Source organism: Cupressus sempervirens, chromosome 2, assembly GCF_028749045.1.
Source record: "Cupressus sempervirens isolate cs-2001-9-10 chromosome 2, ASM2874904v1, whole genome shotgun sequence".
NCBI lineage: Eukaryota > Viridiplantae > Streptophyta > Pinopsida > Cupressales > Cupressaceae > Cupressus > Cupressus sempervirens.
Window position 1 is genome coordinate 431,186,081 of NC_143119.1, and position 22,167 is coordinate 431,208,247.

Below are 22,167 nucleotides of genomic sequence, written 5' to 3' on the forward strand. Positions count from 1 at the left end.
CTTGCCTGCTTACATTGTAGGTTTCCTACATTTCTTGTGTGCCTCTAGGTCTAGATGTCGATTTATCTTGGAATCTTCAAGTTAGATTACTTATAGTGTTTCTTGGACTTAGAGATTACTTTTGATATTTGGATTGATATCTTGTTTGGGACTTGAGACTATCTCCTTAGCGCGGTGGGAGTGGGCCTTTTTGGGTTACCATGTGGTCCGGTGGTAGTGCTTTTTTTTCTCTTACCATTGAGATCCTTTTGTTGATATCGTGGCTAGAGTTTTGTTGACTACATTTCCTTTTATTCTATTCTTGTGTATTATGATGGATGGTTATATCTTTATGATGGATGGTTTCACTTATTGTATTAAATATTTTGTTTTATGGATCTGAAAATGATGATGTAATCTATTTTTATAAATGTATATTCTTTTAGCCTGTCATACACTGTGACATGTACAGTGGATGATTGAGCATTCCGAAGTTTATTGCCAAGTGGCATTAAGGACAAATGTATATTATTAAATGGACTTTGTACTTTTAATTATTCTTTCATATGTATGTGGTAATTGTTAGACTTAGTATTAATTAAATTTAAATGTAATTCAATGTCTTGGGATCCTTAAGGAATGTAATCTGTTATGTTTGCTTCTATATGATTGCATGTTATTGCTTCCACTACTTTATGTTTGATGTGTATGTTATTCTTTCTTTAAAAAAAAATGTTTGGCAAACTTAGTTAAAGCTTTAGGTTAATTCTTTTGGATCCCTTGGTGGGGCGTTACATTCCCGATGGAAGCCTATGCAGTTATTCGCTTGCTCAAATATTTAAAAAAAGTAGAAAAGATGGATGCATACCGTTGGCCTAAGTTAGTGGTTGGGGAGAAGCTAGACCATCGAAAGAATACATGGAGGAAACAAAATAGTAAATGACTCAACAAATTGAACATTGATTATCAAGAGTGTCCACAAACCAACACAGAGATAAAAAGGTGGATATTAGAAAAAGTTAGGACTGCCATATGGACAAATTAGGTAGGTAGAAAAAAGGCTTACTATGTCAATGAATTTAACCATAGTTGCGAGCATGGTGACAAAGAGTACCTAGGAGCCAACATCAAAGGTAAGGCAAGAAACTTGATAGCTCAACTAAGGTCTAGTTTAAAGAAATGTACGACATATAAGCTTGCATAATATTTAGTGGATCCCCTTTTTGGCCCCATAAACTCATAAACTCATTTCATTTCACCTACACTTGCGTTCAAACTTACCTTACCACTGCTAGGATGACCACTCGGCCCCACGCATGAACAATTACCTCTTTTTCATAAAGCATCAAACAAAGTCACCATACTTCTGTGTATTGGTGTATTTAAGCAAATAAAAGAATCACTTTGTTGAGAATGTGGGATATATCGATAAAACACAACTTGCACCCTAGAAGCCAGGTTGTCGGGCCTATATTAAACTCTGTCCTCCCATTTTTTGTGTACACCCCACTTAATAAAAAATGTGTGTTTGCATGGTGATTCAAAACCTTTTAGATTACATTTACATGATTTGATGGATCAATTTCAAACTAAATTCACTCCCTCTATTTTCTATCTCTACATGAGCCTCCCACATTGTATTCCAATTTTACACCTCCAGTTCCAATTGCCCATACATGCACATGAAAAATGGAGGTCCACCATTCAACAATGACCTTCACTAGTTAAAACACTAATACAATTTCTACTTCCCACTTAAGTCAATTTCTCATTTGGTAATGACATCCTTGTTGGAAAGAAAATAATGTCCTTCAGCTAGTAGCGGGCTCCTAAAACTTAGATAACACTCAATCTCATATCTCTATTGCTAAACCTTGCTCTACAGTCCAAATGACATTCAATACATGGAAATAAAATAGGCCCATGTGCAAGACATACACCCAATATTGGTGTTTAATGCGAACCCCTACTATTTTGATAAACGATGCCTGACTCGCATAAAAAAAAGCCCACATTGCAATGTTGAAAACCATATCATAGGCTCCATAATGATTGAAAATGACCCCTCCCATGTTGTCCATGCTGGTCTATTTACCTGTATTCATATTTAATCTGTGCATCTCCACACTACCATATAACAAATCAATACAGCATCTCCCCACACATCAAATGGCAGAATTTGCAAATCACTAAGCAACAATCTCATAAATTTTGTAAGGCTTTCTCAGTCTGTAGCATGAAGGGCAGTCCGAACAATCCATTTGACTTTATGTGTTCTTGTTGTACATATTGGAGAGAGAATTAATAATGGAGGCACCTAACTGGAGCCTCCATTCAACATTGCCAATCTACCACCGAAGAGGTAATAATGCATTACTTAAATGAGAAACATTTTAGATAGCAGTTCCATGGGAATGGTCATTGTTGAAGTGGAACTCAACAAGTGTGGGCCTTGAGACTCATTGTATGTTCAATTTCCTCGTTGGTTTTTTATTGTGTGTATGATCTTGCACACCCATTTATCGCAAGTCAAAACAAAATAGTCTTTGAGAAAACTTAGAACTCCTTTTGAAATAATATCACTCAATCAAAAGCCATTTTTTTGTACTCAAATTGTCACTCCACTTAGCAACACATTCATCCAAAAGAATGATGCCTTGTGGTATCTATAATTATTAAATAATGTGCAATGAGATCCTAGAAGCTCAATAGTTCATATATTTATATGCACATTCAAACTTCTATGTTGGTTTTATCACTTTGTCATTTGCAACATGAGTGTGTCTATCATAATCTCGCTACCTTATGAATACCTAACAAGAAAAGTTATATCTTCTAACCTTCCACTCTTTATTAACATCTATCTCATCAAAGTGACCCTAGAAAATTGTGAACAAATTCACCAAGCAATTGACAAAATCTTGAATAGTAATTTAATCATTTAAGATTTCATCTATGCAATAACATGCAAAAGTGATGTGTCAGGAAGAGCAAGCTAGACTCTTTATTGAGCTTTCTTTAATTAGGGACACAAATTGTTGATACAACCCTTATTGGTAAGATAACCATAAGGATATGAATATGACATATTTTGGATTTATTATCAAAAATAGATGTAAGCATCAAGGCACATGTAGCCAAGATGACCAAAATATCCATTCCTTTTTGATTTAGCAAGTGAACATAAGCACCAAGGTATAACTGCTAGGATGACCATAATGTTTCTTGCATACAAGCACACTAGACATGAGGGAAATCCTTTTCATGCTACGTAGTTTTGAATTATTTTTCCTGTAATGGCCCTTTATCGTTCATGACCTAAGATAGAATCTAGCTTTGTCTACTTGTAATGACCCATTCGTTTACATCTTATGGTAGCTATCCAAATTACAATAGCAATGAGAAGTCACTAAAACTAGCAAGGAGAAGATCCAACCTCACTGAAGTGTCAATATAAAAACATTTGAGGTGTACATGGTAATCTAACACATGATGGAGTCTCTAATAGTGGGCACCTAGGTTATATGGACCTTTCGGATCATTGGATCTAAGTCAACAAACATAATAAAATTAAAAAATGTTATGCCCCTAGTCATTTCTCCTCTAGTCAAGTTTGACATCCTGGATTCACTCAAATGGATATAAAAAGAAAAAAGAAAAACACATAAAGAAAGAAAAATCATCATGACTCAAATTGTCTCAGTCTTGTTTCAATATATGGTTTTGGATGTATCTCATGTCTAGTGTTAGTGAGAAATCTTTGTAGAGTACAAGAGATAATAGAAAAAACTCAAAATTCAGATGGACAATAACTGACACTACGATGACAAACGTCATATGTTAGGACATTGCCCCCTAGTACAGGTTGATTGGCCCTAGACAAAGACTTTGATCAATTTCAAGCTATGATGGATTTCAACAAGGTCACAAAAGTGTCTAAAAGCTATGTACAAGTTAAAGTAGCAAATGAAAGCAAGATATGCATGAAAGCAAAAGAACTTCATGGGGTCGTTATTCAGATTACAATAGCAGTGACAAGTCACTCAAATAACCAAGGAGATGATCCAACCTCACCAAAGTGTTTGTATAAAACTTGAGGTGCACGTGGTTATCTAACACATGATGGAGTCTTTCATAGTGGGCACCCAGGTTATTATGACTTTTCGAATCATTGGATCTAAACCAAAAAACAAAAAACAAATAAAATGTTATGCTCTTATTCATTGCTCCTCTAGTCAAGTTTGACATCCCAAAGTCACTCAAAGGGATATAAGAAGCAAAAATAAAAATACACAAAGGAACAAAAATCGACATGGCTCAAACAATCTTAGTCTTGTTTAAGTGTATGGTTTTGGATGTATGCCATGTCTAGTGTCAGTGAGAAATATCTGTAGAGTATAGGAGATAGGAAGAAATGCTCAAATTTGGAGATAGTAACTGACACCAGGCTGACAAAAGTTAGATGTTAGGACATTGCGTCCTAATACAGGTTGGTTGCCCCTAGAAAAAGACTTTGATAAGTTTCAAGCCATGATGGATTTCAGCAGTGTTATGAAAGTGTATGAAAGCTATGTACAAGTTAAACCTACAAATGAAAGTGGGAAATGCATGAAAGCAAAAGCAATCAAAAGCAAGAAAGTGTAAGCAGATGATAGTAGTACAGTAGCCAAGAGACACAATAATAGATGGATCATTTTGAAACAAGAGGTGCTTGTTTAATAGGCTTTCACCTTTTTGGTAGAGATTTTTTTTGCTACCAGGATGCTCGTTTGCCAGGTTTTCATCAAGGCACTTTTTTTATTTTTCTAGATTCTTTGTCATTTTCTTGCTTTTTCATTTTTAAAAAAAAATATTTTTGATCTTTTGAGTTTTTTTTAATCACTAAGGTGCCTATTGTTAGGTTTTCACTAGGATATTAGTTTTTTTAGGACTAAATCTATCTTTTAGGATTTTTTTTAGACATTTAAAAATAAAATTATGGCTTTTTACGACATTTTAAAAATAATTTTGGATTTTTTAGGAATTTTTATAATTTTAAAAGATTTTTTAAAGACTATGAGCTCTCAAGAAAGATCACATTAGTTTTCCCACAATGTTTAGAAGGGGATAAAGTAACATGGATGAATGCACAAGTTAATGGAGTATAAGTTAATAGGCCATTTTGATGAAGTAAGGAATATAACCCTTAAGGAAAGTCTCCTTAAGATTACTCAAGTTAGGGAAATAGATATATCAATAGAATTCCATGGTGTAGTGGTAGATAACATGTAGGATAATGACCTAATGTAATAAGAAAGAAGTAGTCCAAGAGAGTGGACATGTCAAGACATCGCTGATATTAATTTATCATTTTAACTTTTTATTTTCAATTTGATCAAGGTCCAGGAGTCAATTTAATGTGTTTGAGGTATAAGCAAGATCGTGATAGGGTAGCATGGATGGAAGAATTACACATGATGCTTGCTTGTCAGGTTTTCATCATGGTACTTGCCCAAGGTACCGCAAGAAGTAGTTTTCACCATAGGACAAATTTATTTCTCTTTCCTTTTTTTACCAATGTGCTTATTTCCACGTTTTCACCAAGGCATTTTTTTCTTTTTCCTTTTGAAGTTTTAAGAGGAACTCGAACCTAATGTTCTTTGGATAATGATACTTTGGAAAGATAGTCTTTGATGGGTCAAGGTCATTGAAAGGTATGCTCAAGGATGTTGATAGGATAATGGAAGTAATTGATATGGAAGGAAAATATATTAAATGGCTAATGATTTATGAAATTAATTGGATAAAGGGGATAGAAGGATAGTTAAAAGGAGGATAAGAAGAATACATATGATGTAAGGGATAGGGAATTGAAAGACATGTAAGAGTACATGGAAAGGGTGACAAGATCAACATTGAAACACACCTTGAAGGGTAGTGGGATGATAAAGGAAATTTGGAGGGAACAACTTGAGGCTTTGATTTAGGGGGTTGTGGAAAATATTTGGAAGAAGATGGAGTGGAATTCTTTCGAGGCTTAGATTCCAACATTGACTTTTCTTTTATATTGCATTTCTTTAATAGAGACTTGGGAATCCACATAGCTTTTAGTTTTTCTTCAGTCTTGGATGTTTTAGATCGCACTTCTTTAATTAGGGATTTAGGGACCCACATTTTTTTAAATTTCTTTCTTCTTTGCTTGATGGACTTCTTTGGTCTTTTGAATAGCTCTTTTTTTCTATGTAGTCACATGTCAATTAGATAGGACATGATGATCTTCGTATATAAGTGGATTCTTATATTTCCAATTTTTATGTAGTGCACCCAAATTGCTTACAAAAGAATTGGGAATTCTAGATGAATAAGGTTGATATGGTTGGTTCATATGGATATATTGACGTGAAGGGTTCAAGGATGTATATGTTTTTTGATCTTGATAGGAGATAGGGTATGTAGATGATAAACTAGGAGTGATAGGCATGGTGGATGGTGGAACATACAAACCCAATATAGATGGAAGGTTTGAAGGTTTTAGCTTTGAGATATAGGGACCAAGGATAGATTTGGAGGAAGCAAAAGGATAATGGATATGAATATCAACATGTATATAGTGAGTTGTGTGGCCAAGGATTTCACTGGTAGGATTTGTCTTTACACCAATAGGATCATAAATATATTTGATAGTATCAACTTTGATTGAAGCAACCACAGTTTGAGGGGACTTAATTTTATGTAATGGATTTGCAAGAATAGAAGTTTCTTGAGGTGTATATGGAGGAGTACAACAAGGAGATGATGGGATAGTTTGATCTTGACAAGGATTTTTGGATAGCATAGGAAAAGTATTTTTCTCTTGATCTTCAATAATCTCAATGGGGATGATGGAAGGTATAATTTGATCTTTCTTAGATGAGTAGGATATGGGAAATTGATGCAAGAGCATCCTGGGTTTCCTTGTAATCCTACACTTTAGTTCATTCTACCAGTTGTTGTCGAGTTGCTAGTTTCCAGTTGATGTCGAGTTGCTAGTTTCTAGTTGATGTCGAGTTGCTAGTTTCTAGTTGATGCCGAGTTACCAGTTTCCAGTTGATGCCGAGCTATCAGTTTCCAATTGATGTTGAGTTGCTAGTTTCCAGTTAATGCCAAGTTACTAGTTTCTAGTTGATGCCGATTTGCTAGTTTCTAGTTGATGCCAAGTTGCCAGTTTCTAGTTGATGCCGAGTTATCGATTTCCAGTTGATGCCGAGTTGCCAATTTCCAGTTGATGCCGAGTTGCCAGTTTTCCAGTATGTGCTAAGTTATTTAGTGAAGGCCGAGTCTTAGCATTTGGACATGATTTATGTGAGCCGACTTGTGAGATTTATTTCAATTGTGACATTTATGTTAAGATCTTTTCTTGGGATGTGTCCAGACTATTGTTGGGTCGGCCTTCCTCTTATGTAATGTTCTAAAATATTCTGTAAGCCATTTTGGCAACTATATATAGAGTGTTTAGGCTTAGAGTTAGGCAAGTTTTTGAGAAGAGGATGAGAGAGCAAAACTAAAAGTGAGAATTCATTGTTGGATCTTTGAATGTGAATGCATTTGTATTTGGTCGTAACCCAGAAGGCCTTATAGCTGGGCATGTATGAAGATATTTTGATGAATCAATAAGAGTGTTTTTGCTCCCCTTCCTCCTTTGGTTGTTGTTCTTTGTGTTTTCTTCCATTGTGTTAACTCTTGCAAGGTGGTTGGATAGCTGGGTGAGCCTTTGGCCCTAGTTATTCATCCTTTGCTTGCGTCAATTGGTATTAGAGCTTGAGGTTCATCCTTGTGGAGATTGGATCATGTAGAAGCCTAATTTGGATTTGGCTGTAGGGTGGAAAATTTATGGATTTGACCTATAAATTGCAAAGGGTTACGATCTTGTAGGAACCTGATTTGTAAAGATGGTTCATGGTAGAAGAAATACCAATGATTCTATATTGGATCAATTGAGACAAATTATAGCAAGATTAGATGTTGTAGAGATAGCCCAGAGGAGAGGAGCACATCTTGATGATGTAAGTGATGATGAAGTAGCAACACCAAACCATAATCCAAAACTTGAAGAAGATCAAGATGAGGAAAGATTACTAAGAGTGTTGTCTAGGGAAAATTCAAAGCCTACTATAGAACTTGTTCCTTATGATGGAAAATTGGATACCAATGCTGTGTTGGATTGGATCTCTGATATGGAGAAGTTCTTTGAGTATGAAAACACTCCTGATAATAGAAAGGTGAAGATTGCAGTCACTAGGTTGAAATGTCATGCATCACTATGGTGGGAGCACTTGTAGATTGATAGGCAAAGGAGAGGAAAGGAGAAGATCAGAACTTGGCCAAAGATGGTGAACAAGGTAAAGAACTAATTCCTCCTTGCTGATTACCAAGTTAGCTTGTTGAGAAAGATGCAAAATCTGAAACAAAAGGACATGGCTGTGGAAGAATATACCGAGGAGTTTTATAGATTGGACATTAGATCTAGACATGTGGATGATGATGTTGAGAAAATTGTAAGGTACATTAATGGATTGAGATCTGGAATATAAGATGAAATAAGTTTTGTGAAGTTGGAAAGTGTAGAAGAAGCATATCAATATGCCTTGAAAGCTGAAGAGATCTTGACAAAGAAGCATGAAAAAAGACAAAGAGGTAGAGGTGGTAGATTCCAGAGAGGCAGAGGTAGATCTTACGATGAAGGTGGTAGATCTGAAAGTTCTGGGTAGGATAAAGACAAATCTGAATGGAAGAATGATGACAAAGGCAAGACCGAATGGAAAAGTGGCAATTATTACCAAGGAGGCACTAGTTTGTACTGAGGGAGAGGTAATTCTTATTCTAGAGGTGGATTTCATGGTGACTATTTTAGATGTGGTAAAGAGGGACATAGATCTTTTGAATGTAGATCCTCTGAAATTGGGCAAGGTAGCAGAAATGTTGTAATTCAAGGAGATGATGAGGGTTCACCAAGTGGACCTGAGGCTGGATAAAATATGATGGTGAGAAGAACCTTATGCAATTAGGAAAGTGATGAGGAACCTATTTTAAGGAGATGTCTTTTCAAGACAAGATGTAAGATGGCTGGAAAATGTTGCAAAGTGATCATTGATAGTGGAAGTTCTACAAATCTAGCATCAGAGGAGTTGGTTACCAAGTTGCAATTGTAGAGGCTGAAACATCCCAAACCTTATCATATTTCATGGATCAAAGATGAGCATAAGATATTGGTAAGTGAACAATGCCTTGTGAAGTTTAAGATTGGACATTACTTTGATGAAGTTTTGTGTGATTATGCCCATGGATTGTTGTCATATTTTGTTGGGTAGACCTTGGAAATATGATAGATATGCTATGCATGACGAGAGATTGAATCAATATAATCTTTGGGTGAATGGGAAGAAACAAATATTGTTGCCTTTTATTGAAAGTCTAGATGAGGTTAGTTGCACTACAATAAAGTTTACATGGCTAATGGGAAACAATTTGAAAATGAAGTAAAGAAGAATCAAGTTTGTTTTGCTATAGTTCCTAGAGGACCAAGTGTTGGTAGTAATAACCGAGCAACATAAGCTAGTAATGACTGAGTGACAACAGATAGTGATAGCCAAATACTAGTAGAAATTGCAAAATTGCTTAATGAGTACATAGATATTGTTGCTGATGATATTCCCGATGGTTTACCTCTAGTAACAAGTATAATTCATTGTATGGATCTGATTCCTAGAGTTAGTTTGTCAAACAAAGCAACATATCGATTGACACCTACAAAGAATGAAGAACTTGACAGACAAGTGCATGAGTTGTTGTAGAAAGGTTTGATCAGAGAAAGCTTGAGTCCATGTGTTGTACCTACTGTTGTAGCACCTAAAAAGAATGGAGAATGGAGAATGTGTACTGATTCTAGAGCCATTAACAAGATAACAGTGAAATACAAGTTTCCTATGCTGAGGATGGATGACATAATGGATTGTTTGAGTGGAGCAAAGTATTTTACCAAGATTGATTTGAAGAGTGGCTATCATTAGATCATAATCCGAGAAGGTGATGAATGGAAGACTGCTTTCAAGACAAAAGATGGTTTGTATGAATGGTTGGTTATGCCTTTTGGTTTGACTAATGGACCTAGTACTTTCATGAGGTTGATGAATGAAGTTCTGAAAAGATTCTTGGGTAAATTTGTGATTGTTTATTTGGATGATATTTTGATATTCAACAAAACTAATTAAGAACATCTTGAGGACATTAGACAAGTATTACAGAGGTTGAAAGAGGAAAAGTTGCTGATTAATCTAAAAAATTGTTCTTTCATGCAAGAGGAGATTGTGTATTTGGGATTTGGGATTTTAGCTAATGGATTAAAGATGGATCTTGAGAAGGTTAAAGCAATTTTGGAATGGCCTACACTTGAGAATGTGGGTGAGGTAAGATTATTTCATGGTTTGGCTAGTTTTTACAGAAAGTTTATAAAGAATTTTAGTGCTGTTTGTAATGCTATGATTGAGACAATGAGGGGAGATAAAAAGGAATTCAAGTGGACACATGGAGTTGATAAGAGTTTTGAGACTTTGAAACAAAAGGTTGCTAAATTACCTGTATTGGCTTTGCCTAATTTCAACAAAGTATTTCAAGTTGAATGCGATGCAAGTGGTAATGCAATAGGAGCTATATTAAGTCAACAAGGTAAACCTATTGCTTTCTTTAGTGAAAAGTTTACTGATGCTAAAAGGAAGTATTCTGTGTATGATCAAGAATTTTATGCTATTGTTCAAGCTTTGAAGAAGTGGAGACGTCATTTGATTCCTAAAGAGTTTGTACTGTATATTGATCATAAATCTTTACAATACTTGGGAGGTCAACATAAATTGAATCAAAGACATATGAAGTGGGTTGAGTACTTGCATAATTTTACATTTGTGATCAAGCACAAGAGTGCAGTTACTAACAGAGTTGTTGATGCATTGAGTAGAAGATGTTCTTTGTTGACTTAAATGAAAGTTGAAGCTCTTGGTTTTGATGAAATGAAAGAGTTGTATGATGCTGATCCTAATTTTTCTGAGGCGTGGAGAGAGTGCAATATACCAAATCTGATAGATCACATAAGTAAGTATGATGAGTATTTCATTCAAGAAGGTAGGTTGTTCAAAGGTATTCAATTGTGTATTCCTAGAAGTTCTATGAGGTTGAATCTGATTAAGGAAAAGCATAGTGGTGGATTAGCTGGACATTTTGGAATTGATAAGACATTGAATTTGTTGAAAGAGAAGTATTATTGGCCACAAATGTATAAGGATGTTTAGAAATTTGTAAAGAGTTGTGGAGTTTGTCAAGTTGCAAAAGGGGTGAGTCAAAATACTAGTTTGTATACACCTATTACTGTTCCTGAGAAACCTTGGACTGACATCAGTATGGATTTTGTTCTTGGATTGCCTAAGATAGTGAAAGGGTATGATTCCATATTTGTTGTAGTGGACAAATTTTCTAAGATGACTCATTTCATACCATGTAAGAAGACATCAGATGCTGAGCATGTTGCTGAACTTTTTTTTAAAGAGATTGTGAGATTGCATGGATTACCAAGAAGTATTATTTCTGACAGAGATAGTAAGTTTGTTGGTTATTTTTGAAAGACTTTGTGGAAGAAGATGGGTACTGAGTTGAAGTTTAGTTCTACATTCCATCCACAGGCAGAAGGACAGACAGAGGTTGTGAATAGAAGCTTGCATAATTTGCTGAGATGTTTAGTTGGGAATAAGCCAAGTAATTGGGAGATGGTGTTGGCACAAGCTGAATTTGCATATAACAATTTTGTGAATAGGAGTACAGGAAAAACACCTTTTGAGATTGTTATTAGAATGCATCCTAGAGTTATATCAAATTTGAGAGATGTTGCTGGTGAAGAAAAGAAAAGTGCTATAGGAGAAGAATTCGCTGATTCTATGGAGTCTTTACATGAGGAAGTGAAGTTGAGGTTGGAACAAAGTAATCAAAAATATAAAGAGAATTCTAATAAGTTTAGAAGACATCATGATTTTGAGGTTGGTGATGAGGTGATGGTTGATTTGAAGAAAGGAAGATTCCCAGTTGGAACATACAGTAAGCTGAAGATGAGAAAGTTTGGACCTTGTAAGATCTTGAAGAAGTTTGATAGTGGTAATGCTTATGAAGTTGAGTTACTTGATGACATGGATATATCTCCTATATTCAATATTTTTGATTTGTATAAGTATCATGAGTTAGATGATGAAGTTTTTGTACCTGATGATTATCCTAAGAAGAAAATTGAAGAGGTTGAACAAATATTAGATCAGAGAGTTGGCAAGAGCACAAGAGGAAAAGATTACTATGAATATTTTGTGAAGTGGAAAAATAGACCAGTTGGAGATGCTACATGGATTTCTCAATCTGAGTTGGATTTAGCTCAGGTTGTGACACTTGCATGATTCAGGAGAATCATTTCTCCAACCCTAGTTGTCTGATGCAGGAGCATCTTGGGTTTCCTTGTAATCCTGCACTTTAGTTCATTCTGCCAGTTGTTATTTTTCAGTTGATGCCAAGTTGCTAGTTTCCAGTTGATGCCAAGTTACTAGTTTCCAGTTGATGCTGAGTTACCAATTTCTAGTTGATGCCAAGTTGCTAGTTTCCAGTTGATGCAGAGTTGCCAGTTTTCAGTTGATGTCGAGTTACTAGTTTCTAGTTGATGCCGAGTTGCTAGTTTCCAGTTGATGCCGAGTTGCAAGTTTTCTAGTATGTACCGAGTTATCCAGTGAAGGCCAAGTGTCAGCATTTGGACATGATTTTTGTGAGCTGACTTGCGGGATTTATTTCGATCATGACATTTATGTTAAGATATTTTCTTGGGATGTGTCTAGACTGTTGTTGGGTCATCTTTCCTCTTATGTAATGTTCTAGAATGTTCTGTAAGTCATTTTGGCAAGTATATATAGAGTTTTTAGGCTTACAGTTAGGAAAGTTTTTGAGAAGAGGATGACAGAGCAAAACTGAAAGTGGGAATTTGTTGTTGGATCTTTGAATGTGAATGTATTTGTATATGGTCGTAACCCAGAAGGCCTTACAGCTAGGCATGTATGAAGATATTTTGATGAATCAATAAGAGTATTTTTGCTCCCCTCTCTCCTTTGGTTGTTGTTCTTTGTGTTTGCTTCCATTGTGGTATCTCTTGCAAGGTGGTTGGATAGCTGGGTGAGCCTTTGGCCCTAGTTGTTCATCCTTTGCCTACATCAGAGATGGAGGGTTATGTGGCTCTTGAGATGGAGGGACATCTTCTTGAAATAAGGTAAAGGGTATGATTGGTTTATTGTGCAATTCTTGGGATATAAGCCTTGGGTCAATTTTTGGAGGAGGAAGGATATCTTGATCTTGATCTCTATTAGGACTTGTTTATTCACCTTTTGTATTATCCTCTTGACATGGAGCCAGTTCTAAGGATGAGGTAGGATTTTGAATCTGGGTGAAAGATGTTTGGAGGGATAATGAAGGATCATTCAAAATGGCTTTCACAAGTGTTGAAGCATTATGCAGAAGACTTCAACAAGAGCTAAGTTAGCTCGAATATCTTTTAGAGAAAACTCTTGAGGGTAGCCATAATCAACATGAAAAGAATTAGGTTCTTTGTCCAATGTAGGATATTTGTATAGCTTTGATACTTTAGAAGTTGATTGCATGTTGGAAGAAGTAGAGGTTGCATGAAAACCATTACTAGATATAGGTTCATGATCTTGATCAAGCTTGAGAGTTGTATCTTCATTAGATGAGTCTAGGGTTTTCAATTTCAGTTTTGTCATCATCAATTAGATCTTGGATTTTATTCTTCAACTCCATGCAATGTGAAGTTTTATGCTCATTATTTCTATGATAGGCACAATAGTTACTAAAAAACTAGATTACATGAGAAGTGGCTTGAGGTAGGGCAATGAGTTTGTTTTTAAGAAGCTCTTTCAAAGTTGATTCATAAAATTGTCCCAAAGAAGTGAAATCATGCTTTGGTCTAGGTACCCAAGGTGTTTCCTTAAAGTCATTTCTAGATTTCTTGGGTGTTTGTGAAGTGTTATCAGATGTCTTGGATTGAAGATCATAAGAATTTGATTTTCTACTGTCATAGGAGGAAGGGAAATTTTCTCTCAAGATTTTTTTCGATGATTTATCCATTTCTTCCTTTAGTTATCGAAGTAGAAAACTCAAAAATTAGATTTTTTTTCATGTTTGCAATAAGAATCTTGTCTTGCTTGCTAGGAATATAGGGTTTAGTCCATTTATTTTTATCTATTGTGATGTTCTCATTCTTCTCTATCTCTTCAATATTTGTATGAGAGCTTCTAGTTTGAATAGACATTGATCATTGATGTGGTTGATTGTTGAAAGTGATAAAGCATAAAAATTAAGTCCGAAAATGTGTGATAAATGCAAGTCTAAATACCAAATCTATTATTTCAATTAGTTCTTCTACTTAGGCTAGATTTGAAATTGAAATGCCACAATTTAAGAAAAATGCAAAGGAATTAGGCTTACGTCTTTGCGAATCTAGAAAAGGCTAGGTGCATATTCACTTTCATGCAGCTCCTAAGCATCTACAACAACTTTTTGGACTTGGATTTCATGCTTTATCACTTTCAGCTATCAATCACATCAAGCATGAAAATCAAGTCTACATTTTATGCACACATTTCTACTTGGGTGATCATTCCAGCTCCAAGCATCTACAAAAACTTCCACAAACATTAGTGCAATACAAACTATGCTAGGTTTGTCAAAATGGACTAGATTTTGAAGATCTAATTATTTCAATTATTATTTGTTGTCCAAATTCAAATCACAAAGAACAAAACCTCACTAGAATTTCGTGAGCTTTCCAAAAAAGTAAATTTTTCTTCTAGAATTACTTTTTATGAAAAGAGCATAAATGTTTTATAAATAATTGAAAATGAATTATACAATTCCAAATTTTTTAAATTGAAGCCTCTTAACAACATCGCTAACTTGTAGAATTTTTTTAATTTGAGAGTTCCTTTATTTTCTCCTAAATTGTTTTTTTTTATGAAAAAACATAAAAAAATTATAAATCGCAAAAAATTATTTAAAAAAATCTAAATTTACAAATCACAGAAAATCAATTTAAAAAATCTAAATTTATAAATCACAAAAAATCAATTAAAAAAATCTAAATTTGTTTCTCCCAAAATGATTTTTTAAAGAAAAATCATTAAAATAAATAAAATGCCAAAAATTGATCCTAATAATCTATTTTAAAAAAAAAAAATTTCATGTGGGCTACATCAACGAAAACTTGCAAAAAAAAATTGATTAGCAATTCCTTGATTTGTGTCCAAAATAATTATTTTTTAATGAAATATCATATATATATTTTTAAATGTAGAAAATTGATTCAATAAAATTGATTTTTTTTTATAGGCTGTGGACATCAAGATCAACTTGCAAAAAAGCATTCATCTGTCAATTCCATGATTTGTATCCAAAATAATTATTTTTATGAAAAAACATAAAAACATATAAATCATAGAAAATTGATCCAAAAAATTTAAAATTTATTAGGCTCTCGATATCAACCTTGATCTACAATAGAAAATCTCATTGAAAACTTTAGATGATTTAGGAGATATGATAAAATCTTTAGAAAACTTGCATGCAAAAGTTAATTAACAAATAAATCTCATTGATCTAAAAATTGAGAACTTGAGGCTAAAAATCATGTTCTGCCCTATGATGGGTGCCAGAAATGTGTGTGTAAAATGCGGTCCTACAATTATAAATAACACACTTCAATGAATCATTATATGTCAAATAAATCAAAGAAATGAATCACAAGAATAAAGGATGATTAATTTAACAAGACGACTCAGTGCCTTCTATCTAGCAAGAGTATGAATGCTCTAAGAATCAAAAGCCTTCAGTGGCTACAGACTATACCAAAACAAAGGATTTTAAATGTAAAGTAAGCTATTTTTTGAATGTAAATATAATGAAATGAATCTAGATGAATGATCTAAGAATACAAAGTTAAATTTAGAAAATAGAAAAATAAATGATACTCTTCACAAGTTGATGCACAATAGCTTCAAGGTAATTCCAACAACATGTCTTTACTCTCCAATTGTACATCAAAAGAGAGTTGAGAGTCTTTCTTTTTTAGAGATCTTAGGATGAAATTAGACTTGAGTTAGAATTGAGTTCACAGGGTAATTAGAACTAAGTGCAAGATGAGTGAGAATTGAGTAAACAAAGTAATCAAAGAGGTTGACAAATCAATTAGGAAAGTTAACAGAGCAATCAAGAATAGTTAATAAAGCAATCAAAACTGAGAAGCTCAGTTAACAACCTTATCATCTTTTCATCATTGGGAGTAATTTCAAGAGTTGACTAGCCCATCTAAGGAAAAAGCTCAGTTAACAAATCAATCTCCTTTTTTAAAAATTTTGAGTCAACTAATTTGTCACCTTTATTGATTTTTTATTTATTCATGTTTTTCTCAAATTTTGGATTTTGTAAAACTTTTGAGAAAATAATGGAATATTTATCTCATTTAATTAGATTTTTCTCAAGAATTGAAGATTAAATTCAATAAATGGATATTTTTGAGATATTACATTAATTTAATTCTTGTTTGATGTATTAATTGGCGAAGGGGTTCAATTTAATTAATGGGTTAGGACATTTTATTAAATTAATTGATTTTTAATGATTTAATTGCTAATTAATATCGATAAGTAGGAATTAATTAATATTTGATGACAATTGCAAACATGATGATTTATGCAATTTTGGTAGTTTGAATCATATCGATTGTTAGAAGTTTTTGATTAAGAAAATAGGTTTTGAAGGGGTCCTAAAACCCAAATGCAAATAGGTGTACAACTACACACTTGCGAACCAAACCCAAAAGATAAACAATATGCACTACAAAGCGACACAAGACAAAGACACATTAAGACTAAGACACAAAGTGGTTGTAAAATGACTCACAAACCCCACTAAACAAACTGGTGATTCAAGAAGGATAAACACTTAGTAATCTGACCACCCATTAGGGCAATAGATATTAAGACTTTGCCTTAACCCCCAACTTGTGGGAATTAGAGGAAGAGTGTGAAGGAATTGTTTATGAATTTTTTCCTTTAACTACCAGCACAAGCAAAACCAATATCAAATTTGGCAAGATTAGCAAAAGAAACTCTAGCAACACATGTATCACCCATCAAAATAGGGCCAACTGCATTACTCTTATCCATAGAAACCACTCACAATAGCATGTTGGGTTGAGCCAACAGGAATTGCCATAATCCAATCAACATGAATAGAAACATCAGAATCTATAGTGATAGAACCATCCACAATAACATCCTTATGGACGACCTTAGCAACATGTACAATAAAAGGGACAATGTCCTAACATTGAGAAACATCAACATCTTGGGTAACATCCACTTTAGATTTAGGCACTTTAACCACTGTATAATGTTTTTGCTAAGCTCCAAACCACCAAGTGGGCTTCTTGAATTTGATCTTTTCAACCATAGAATTTGCTGCAACATGCCATACATTAAAGCATTTCCTGCATCTAAACAAGAGACCCTCACAATCTAACAATTGGATCCAAGAGCCAATAGGGCTACCAAGTTTAACCTCTGTCAGAAGGCCTTTAGAAGCATCTATATCAATAAGTATCCTTACATAGGTAGAGTGCAATGTATCAAAGGATCTTGAGTACACCATTAAAAAATCACCTGAAGAATCTCCAACTTCCTCAAGCATAGAATCAAAGATGAAAAGGTAGATTAGGAAGATGAATCCAAATGGCCATTTTGCAAAAAGATTCAGTGGCAAGATTAAATTCTTTGTGTGAAGGTTTAACCATCAAAGGGGAGTGGTTATCCCAAGTGAAAAATGCTCACATAGAATTGCTCACCTATCATTCGAATTATCAAATCTGGTCAAACAAAACCCTTCACTAGAGGAAAGATCTGAATAGAGTTGGTAAGGTATTGATCTAAGTGCTTTCAGGTCTAAGCATGGAGCTCCTTGAGAAAGGACCAAAAGCCCCTAAATTGGCAAATAAGCATATCCGACTCAAGAGCCTCAATTCATTACCCAATCTGTGGAATTGTATCTTTACGTAGATTGAGAGAAATAGGTCGGTATGTAGGAAATGGTTTAGAGACTAAGAACTTAGCTACATCCCCTAAACCGGTGCCATTATAGAGAGATTGGGTGTAAGAGGGCCCAACTGAAACCCCAAGGTTGTCTTCCAAGCCCCAACCTCTTGTAAGATAACAACATCTGCAACAAAAAGAGACCCTAAGAAACACCCCTCCTAAGAAGAGGGCTTCCCAAACAATTGTTAGACCACAACACCAGTCAAAAAAGGGGACAAAGATCCAATAGTCGCCAAATCATGAGTGCACACTATGAGAACAAGGCCATCCCCACAAGCAACACCAGAGATGGAGACAAGTTCCATAACCAAATGGCACCTAGTCTGTAGGTCCTTGTCACAAACTAAAACAAACTCTTTAAATGTAGGTAGATTACCAGGGTTGATAGACATCAATATTCATCAATGGGGTAGAAGAGATCAATGCAATGCAGGGGAGCACATGCCCATGTACAATGGTTTTCAAAACATCTGCAAAGCAGGAGCCCATGTTACCCAAATCCATAGTTAGACATTAACATACTCAAAGTTAAAGTTAATGCATAGGAATATTGGTTTGATGAATTGCTAGAAGTTGATGTTCCTTTTGGTTAGTATTTTTGATGATTTTTGATCGAAAGTTGAGATTAGGGGCATCTATTTCAAAGGACCAATTTTGGGTGATTACATTTACCCCTCTTTGAATTAATGTGCGAGCAACATGTTGATTCAAAGAATGATTGATTTGAAGTATAAGACAACTTCATACAAATCCAATGAAGCTATTCTAAAAATAGGATGAAAGATGAAATTGTTTTTGAGCTTGATTGGATGAAGACTAATTGAGATAAAAAAAAAATAGACTCTGGATTTGATTGAGTGAAGATCAGTTGATTGGACAGATAAACTGACTTTGAACTTGATCAAACAAAGGTTGATTGAGAAACAAGGACAAATTCCAAACTTGATTGATTGAGATAAAGAATTGACTCTGAACTTGATGCAATAGAGATCAATTGAGATAAACCCAACTCTAAACTTGATTGAATGAAAGTTGATTAAGCATCGACTTTGATTTTGATTGATCAAATTTTAATTGAGATAAAACCAACTTTGAACTTGTTTGATGATTTTTTATTGAAAATTGAGATTAGGGGCATCTATTTTGAAAGAGAAAATTTGGGCGATTATATTATTCATGTGCCATCGATTTGGTTTTTACCATAGGAAAGATAATTTCTCTTGATTTTTAATTTTTGTGTTATCAAAAAAGCAACATGTGTGCAAGGTTCTCATCAAGTTGATAATTGTTATTGTCTACTTTTTAAATTTATGAAGGGGATTCCCTAAGGGTTAGGTGTAAAACTTGTCAAAACACATGCTATTAATGGGCTCTAGAAGTTGTTCACCTTTGGGAGTTGCTATCTGATATTCTCTAGATCTATATGTTGTTTTAGCAATGCAGGAACTCATTTAATCAATCTCATGTGTATGTTAGATTCCTTCTACTCTCTTTAAGACCAAGTCATTGATCTCAAAGTATTGATTTTGGACCTTTACTTATAATTGTGTCAAAGATGGTTTTGCTAATTTTGTATATGGTTTAGTGTAGTATTATGTCTTCCATCTAGTAACTCTAACTCATGCAACTTGGATACTCAATATTTTCATCATTTGTGAAAGAGGGATGATAACTCAACCTTAGTAGCAAGGAAAACTTCTAATCCAAATAAGAGGGAATAAGATGCAACACTTTTAGTAGTGTGGATACTAGTTTGGTAAGCCTAAAGGACTAGGTTAAGTAAGATGTACTAGTCATGGCTAGCATTATTGATAATATTTTTAGGTATTTTATGATAGCTTTGCTAGAGACCCCAACTTGACCATTACTTCCAGGGATAGTATGGGGTGACAAAGTAGTGTTGGGTTTGAAACTTGTCACAAAACTCACAAACATCCTTATTTATTTATTTATTGGTAGCATTATTATTTATTGAAATGTTGGGGTCACATCTGGGGGACCCCATCCCCTTGGTAGAACATTACATTTCTAGAATCCAATGAGAAAACATTAATGCCTCATCACATTGTAAATACCGCACAATACATCACATCATGCCGAGAGATTTCTTGTAGTCAGTTAGCGATCCCTTATCACTCCATAACTGCTTCCTTCTTATGCCTCTAATCCTTATCTCTCCAAGGCAATTAATTGCCACCAACTTATATCTCCCAATACTAATGACTAGTACTCCACCTCAGCAATGCGCAAAAGTATGTGGAATAGAGAAGCCCGATGAAGCGGCATGGATGGCAAAACAGGCTAACAATGGAAGCTAGCAACAACTCGCGCATGCGATGAAATCAAAACAACAAGTTTTGAACTCAAGACCTCAATCCACTAAGGCTTGTGACATAACCGTTATGTAGTGGGTGAACCCCAAACATCCATTTTTTAACAGAATGACCAATATTTGTAAAAATGGAAATGAGAACACTATACCAATATTTGATGTAATTGAGGATAAACTTTACAATTCATTTGCAAGTAGCATAGGTTAGGCAAATGACATCAATTCACTTTGTAAATATTCAACGGTGGTAAGGATGAATTCGTAACCATTAGATAAATGTGGTGAACCTCTCCTACAATGTCAAGTCCCCGTCGACATAAGAGAGAAAGAGATGCGTGAGATTGGATTTCTTTTGCTAGTGTGTGAATGAGATCTATATGAGTTTAACATTGACGACATTTCTTAACAAATCTTAGGCATCCCATTCCATAGTGGCCTATAGTATCTAGTTCTCATGAACTTTTTGGCTATAGTAGGACCATTAGAATGGGTTCTACATGTATACCATTATGTACCTCATGTAAATCCTTTTGTAGTACATTTGAATTGAGACGAATTAGTAGTGTATTGTCTAGGCTTCTTTAATATACAATATCATTTAACATAACAAGATGTTCATTGTATGAAGGTTTTACATTACTTGTTTGATTTTGTGGGTAATCATATATTTCTCCATACCACAAAGTTCAATCAAGAGAAAACAAATCCACACACAAAATGAAATTGGGGAATATGGAAAGCAGACATCATTAATTGTTTCGTGAAGAAGTGACACCATGGCTTATTGGTAGGCATGCCAAATTATTTTCCAATTATTTTTTATATTAAAGACCATTTACAAATATTGTGCTCATTCAAACAACAACATGAGACTTACAAGCTTATTCAAGTTTCTTAAAAACAACCACACTAGAAACAACAATTAGAAGACCAAGAGTTACAACTTAGAATCCACCTTTTACAATGAGATAAATACAACCAATGGAAGACCAAGAGTCACAACTTAGAATTCCACAAAGATGTTGCTCTTGGGATTTGAACTCGGGTCTACACAATAAGAACTCATTTTTTCAACTAACTAGGTTAAACCCCTTGGACAGTAATGTTCCAATTATTTCCATCACATATGAATCTTTATTTTGCACTCTTTGAAACTACTTGAAAGATAATGATATTTAAAAACTTATTGAAGTCATCAACCATCTTCTTTGAGGAACAAGTTTTTTACCTTTTGTTATATAGTCATCTTTGACTTGCTAATCTATAAGTTTAGAATCACCATAAATGTGGATATCTTTTATATTCCATTTGACAACTGCCCAACAACTAGTGATAAGAGCCTCATTTTTTGCAATATTATTGGGTCATGGAAATGCTAGTTCATAAGCCTTATGGATTGCATGCATCCCTTTGAGGGGTGATGAAGAGAACCCTTATTTGTAAACCATGTTGTTTATAGGATCTATTAAGGTACAATTTCCACTCGATCTATGTTGTCTCTATGAATTTTGTCATCTAGAATGCCAAATACAAGTGGATTATCTATTGTTGCACAAGCATCTTCTAGTTTATTGGATATTAATAGTTCGTTTATTATCTTATGATATATATGTTCAATGTTAAACCAACTTAGTATCATTACCCATACCCCCATGAGAGTAATCTTCTCAA